The sequence below is a fragment of the Plecotus auritus genome, assembly GCF_963455305.1.
Source record: "Plecotus auritus genome assembly, chromosome: 10".
Classification (NCBI taxonomy): domain Eukaryota; kingdom Metazoa; phylum Chordata; class Mammalia; order Chiroptera; family Vespertilionidae; genus Plecotus; species Plecotus auritus.
Genome location: NC_137785.1, coordinates 19,365,232 through 19,370,910, shown reverse-complemented (window position 1 = coordinate 19,370,910; position 5,679 = coordinate 19,365,232). Strand labels below are relative to the sequence as shown.

General features: G+C 49.5%; 1 pseudogene across 1 annotated transcript; it reads right to left on the bottom strand.

The window, feature by feature from the left end:
• Positions 1-596: 596 nt before the first annotated feature.
• Positions 597-4,082, bottom strand: LOC308235933 (dnaJ homolog subfamily C member 14-like; annotated as a pseudogene). Its single transcript has 3 exons — positions 4,062-4,082; positions 2,222-3,608; positions 597-799 (listed from the first exon to the last, which is right to left on the bottom strand). The product of its transcript is annotated as a dnaJ homolog subfamily C member 14-like (transcript).
• Between the last annotated feature and the right edge of the window lie 1,597 nt (positions 4,083-5,679).

Genomic DNA, 5,679 nt, shown 5'->3' with positions numbered 1-5,679 from the left:
AATTACCTCAGCAGGAAAAGTGATCTGCAGGGGAGGTAAGAGGGATTCATCCGGGGTCAAAAAAACTTAACCTCTAAAGACCAGTTTCTTTCTTGCAAAATAGTCTTGTGAGGATTTAAATGAGATCCTAATACTAGCACTGCAAGGGACACATACCAAGTAGACAATAAGGGATCATGTTCTTAAATCACCCTGATGAGATTCAGCTCTAATTCATAAGGTGCCTTACTTTAAAGGGGAGGAAGCTGAGGCCCAGGAAAGCAGAGAGATTTGGCCAGGATTTCTCAGTCAGTGGCTGAACCCAGGCTAGCACTCAAGTCCCCACAGGAAGTGGGAGGAGAAAAAAAGTATTTGGGTTCCCCTGGTTGCTGAGCATGACAGTCACTTTGCCAGTGATCCTCCTCCCTCCACCCGCTGCTCCTGCTCACTTCACCATGATCACTGCCCACTGCCCGCCCCAGCTTTCCACCTCCCTGGACGTGTTTGGCCCTCCTCACACCTTCCACACCTCCATAATCCTCATGGACCACAGGCAACTCTGGTCCTTATTTGGTTATGTGAAAGGGTCTGGGTGTTTGTCTGGTCCAGTTAAAAAGTCAGTCCCTAAAGGCGAGCAGGAGGCCTGAGAGGATGCCACAAGCAGGACCCCGACTGGAGGGCTCTGCACCAGCAATCTGGGCCTTCTGTAAGATGTTGAGGACCTCAGTCACTCTGATGGTCCCAATATGGCGAAAATCTGCTAAAAGTTTGTGACACTCATGGGCACAGCCCATGAGGAGGAAGGTGGTATTGAGAAGCCCTGCAAGGAAGAGTGGGAGGAGTCAGGGACACTTACATAACTCAGATACCCTGCCCCTCCTTCCAGACACCCCTCACAAACCAGGACACCTGCTCTCCCGCCAAAGACTTGGAGACCGGGCACCTTACTTCTGCAAATTCATGTGCCTGATGCATGCAACCCATATCCCCTTCTCCAGATCCCACCTGCCATATAGCATCTGGCATCGAATACGCATTTTGTTGTTGTTGTTAATCCTCAGCCGAGGATATTTTTCCATTGATTTTTAGGTACCCTGGTAGGGAGGAGGGGAGACACTGAGAGAAAAACATCCATGTAACAGAGACACATCAATTGATTGTCTCCTAAACCAGGGCTGGGAATAGAGCCTGCAACCCAGGTATGCACCTTTGACCAGAATCAAACCCTGCACCATTCAGTCCTCGAGCCAATGCTCTATCCATTCAGCCAAACCTGCTGGGACTAAAGTACGCACAGGATAAGGCCTCTCTCCTCTCAGCTTTCTGAATTTTTAAGGTGGAACTGCAACACTCAGGGACACTGTAGGGGCAATATGGCAGGTTATGTGGAAGAAACCCAACTCCCAGCAGTCTTTTTTTTTCTTCTTCTTCTTTTTTTTTTTTTTTTTTTTTTTTTTTTGCCAGTTAAATATTTATAGAGAGATAATCAATCCCCTGGCTTTAAAGAGTTAGGTACATACAAATATGAAAAAACTTACAAAAATACCAACCCTTGGATCATAAGGGGGTTGCCAGGAGCCCCTTTATCCTTCCCCCTCACCCAAGGGCAGAGGGCATGAGTCTGATTTTTAAAATTATTAGTTTGGCCATCCCTGCAGCAACAAGCATGAAGTCGGGCAGTTACCCACAAGGTGGCAGTCAGTGGAAAAATTCAGAGTTCCCACTCTCTGAACTCTATCTCCTATAATTAGGGTTACATGCTTTCTTATTCTGTCTTTTAACTAGTACATTGGGCTAACTAGTGTATTCAGGAGGGTCAAGAAATAAGATAGACTCATAGTTTAAAAAGAGGGGAATGTTGAGGATCTCAGTCACTCTGATCCTCAACATCTTACAGAAGATGTTGCTGTAGAAGCAAAAGACAAGACAAAGACATACAGACCCTAGTTCCCACACTCCTCTGGGAGTTATTGTGCAGCCCAAGTCCAGGCCCTAGGCCTAGGCCCTTTGCTCTAGCCACCCCCTATTTCTTTGGTATTGTCAGAAGACAAGATTCTGTTCCCAGGTACTGGTGGAGGAGGGAGAGTGGTGCTGGGACTTCCTACTGAATGAACAATTTGAGCTTAAAAGTTGCCCTTCTTAAAATATTTAAAAATAAACAAATCAAACTCCATCCTGTGCTGTACACAGCCCTTTGGACTCCCTGACATTGATTTGAGGAAAGAAGAAAACAAGTGTCAACGTTGGAAGGGCCTCCTCACTTTCTTCCGCCTCTTGCGTTTGGCTTCTCCCTTGAGTGCTGTGCTGTTGGGCTTCGAAGCTGCAGTGGCCCAGAGCCAGAATGAGGAGCTGCAAAGAAGTTCCCATTGGACCTGTGTCCTGGGGGTACTTGGAAGATCCTGCTCAAGAAACCCTGAAGGTCAGTAGGAGAGGCATCTCGAGTGGCTCTCTGTCTCCCATGGGTGCCTGGTGTCCGAGAACCAAATGAGATGTGATAGGGAACTCTATGAGTATCTGGGGAGATTCCCACTTGCTGACATTGAGCCCACTCTGTGATGTCATACAACTTTCCATCCATCAGTGCAAAGTAGGTGGTCTTGAGCCTCAACATCCTTTATTCTGCCCCAAAGTCTCCTTCTTCAGTAGCATGCAGTCTATTACACTCAGCACAGTATCTGGCACTCTTAGGTTCCAGGTCCATTTCAAACCTCCTATGCTTTCCCTGGCATCAGCTGCACATCATATTATTCATTGGCTCTTTGAGGTCATCCTGCAGCTTGGACAGAAACTCATTCACTGACCAGCTCAACTCATTCTCTACCATTCGTTTCATCTCATATTCCTTCTGCCTTTCAGGATTGCTGACAATGTCCCAAGCTACCCGCAAAACCTTGAAGGCCTCCTCAGCTCGGACATGATGATTTTTGTCAGGGTGAACCATCACTGCCAATTGCCTATTGCCTATACGCCTTCTTCATTTCAACATCTGATGCTGTGGCTTCATCCCCTGACACATAGAAAGGGTTTAGCTCATCTTCAGAAATCCCAGCCATGGTCAACAGTTGAGTCATGTCCTCTTCAGGCTGGCAGTAGCGACCACTAGCTACAGGTGCATTCTCTTTTCTGTTAGTCATCTGTTTCACCCAAGGCAACTCCAGCCAACCCCATTGAACCATTCTTACCATCTGCTGCCCATGGCCTGCTATCTCTCAGCACAATCAGACAATGCCGCAAGGTGGGAAAATCCAGCCAAGAGAAGAGCCAGGTGGCTTTACCCCTCCAGCTTAACCGTCACCCCGTCTCACAAGAAACTACCAGACCAACTGCAGACAGCCCAACAAGAGGTCCCGGGCCAGGAGGAGCAAAGCACCCAGTAGCCTAAGAAAACGGGTGATAGCCCTGCCCCATAGCAAAATCCCTGGTTCAGAAAAGAACATTACCGGGGCCCAGGCATCCAATCACCCTGCTCAGACTCCTGCCCAGACTCAAAAAACGTCCAAACCACTGCCTTTCAGCTGCCTGCATGCATAGATGAGATGGCCACAAGTTTCCGCATACTCTCCCACCAAATCCAGCAGTTTGATCAGCCACCAGAAGCCTGCTTGTCAGAGCTGACACAGTTCTGCTCCCTATAATCCCAAGCCTCTGTGCTTATCTGCTTGACTTCATTTCCAGCCCAGCCGATGTCGACCAGGCAACCTGGCATCCCTGCATCCACCCTCCCAAGTATCATCCTTGGCTGAAACACGGTGCTGCTGTCTCTGCTTTCTCCGGGGTGGAGGTTTCTTTCCACTGGGAACATGTGAAAAATCACTGGGGAACTTGGGTTCCTCATCATCATATTCCTCTTCCAACACTACATGTTCCCCTAAAGCTGGAGAGGTACAAAGGGGGTGAAAGATGTTAAAAGAGCTGTCTCCTCCCCCAGAGTAAGGCTCTTCAGGACTCCAGGGGTTCCCTGGCTGTTGCAAGCAGATGGAATGGAAAGAAAAGGAGGTTTTTTTTTTATCCTTCTGGTGCCCAGCCTCATTCTCTCTTGAGAGTTCCTGGTCCACTCCTAACTCCTTCTGAAGATGCCTCACTCTGATCTGGGTCCTCTCCATTTCTAGGGGGTCCTAGACCTGTTGGGGGGCCATGGCCTACATCTGACCAGTGGGCCGTGTATGGGGACTATGTAGACTTAGGACTAAAGTGCTTTGTGAGGCAGTGGATACCATTAGGAGCAGGCCTAGCTGACTCCCAGAGTCCTGAGGATGAAAGTATTTCAGGGTCCACAGAGGGTCCTAAAATCCCAAAGGAGGCACCACCACTGTGGTGGGCTCCACACTACCCTCTTTCTCCAGGGTGCTTTGGGCCAGGACCCCCTGGCTTCCTGAAGATTTTAGGTCACAGCCATGATGGTAAGTTCTGATGCCAAAGAGGGGCGGTAACTCCTTTCCCTCGAGCTGCTGGGCACAGAGCCAGGGGAGCTAATAGAGCAGCTCCCTGGCTCTCCCCAGCAGTATTTAGCAACCCCCTACTCTTTCCACAGCCATCAAACACATAGGCTCTGGATATAAAATCATTGCTGGCTTACTCTTCCCTGAGACTTTGCTGCCTCAGGCCATGGGTGTCTGCAGAACAAAGGCTGAAGCATTAGTCCTTCAGAGTAGTGGGAGTCCCAGGGCGGGGAGCAAGTGTTCAGGAGAGACTGAGGACTTCAACATGGGGATGGAGTGGGGAGTGGGGGGTGCAGGTCCACCCTAGGAGGACAGAGTCACTGGAGCTGGAGGATAGGGTTGGGAGGAAGAGGAAGCAATTCTTCCAGACCTGCATGTGGTCTTGATAGGCAGGATGGCTTTTGGGAAGAAAGAATAAGATTCTTGAAGACTCAGATGAGTACCCTTGATTCTGGGAACAAACATTTGATTTGGGAAGTCCATAGTGGAGTGTGCACTTGCTCATACGGGAAGAAAAGACAGCAAAGCACTTAAAGAAAAATGGAAGAAAACAGAACATGGGTTGGAGTGGGAGTGGCAGACATGGTGTGGAGGGGGAATGGAACCTTAAAAGAGGTAGCCAAACAAATGTGGGGGCACTTTTGACTAGAGGCTTAGGAGTCTGAGGTTTAGGACTTGTTGGCCTCAGAAGAAGGGGGATGGGACACTGGGAGTGGTGTGAGAGGGAGACTAGCAGCCATTGGGGACTGGGAGTCAGGAGAGCAAGCGGGGTGAGATGGTTTGAGGAATTTTAAGGCAGGCTGAAGGCTGGAGAAAAGGAAGGAGGAGATTCTAAGGAGGAAGAAAGTTGGAGTATCCTGTGTCAGATCTGAGGAGGGTTACAAATTTCCAGAAACTCCAGCCTGGGGGGAGGGTGGGAAAGGTGGGCAGGTGGAAGATGGGGGTAGCACAGAAGCAAGAGTCCAGGGATCCATCTCGGTTTCTAGATTGAGGGCCAAGGTTTTCAGGGCTCTGACTAGGGTAAGACTGGTGCTGCTCCTTCCTCGACGCCAGTCTGGGTCCCCTAATTTCCACTTCACCAGGAAGCACCATAGAAATGCAAAATGTCCCCTTCCCAGGACCCCAAGGCTTCTGATCCTGAGGCTGCAATTGGGAGTAAATGCACAGGAAGGCGGCACTGAATGAAGGCTGAGGAGCAGCCTGGCAGTGGGTGTTGGGGTGCTTGATGGAAGGGGATAGAGAGGCAGGGTTTCCTTGGAAC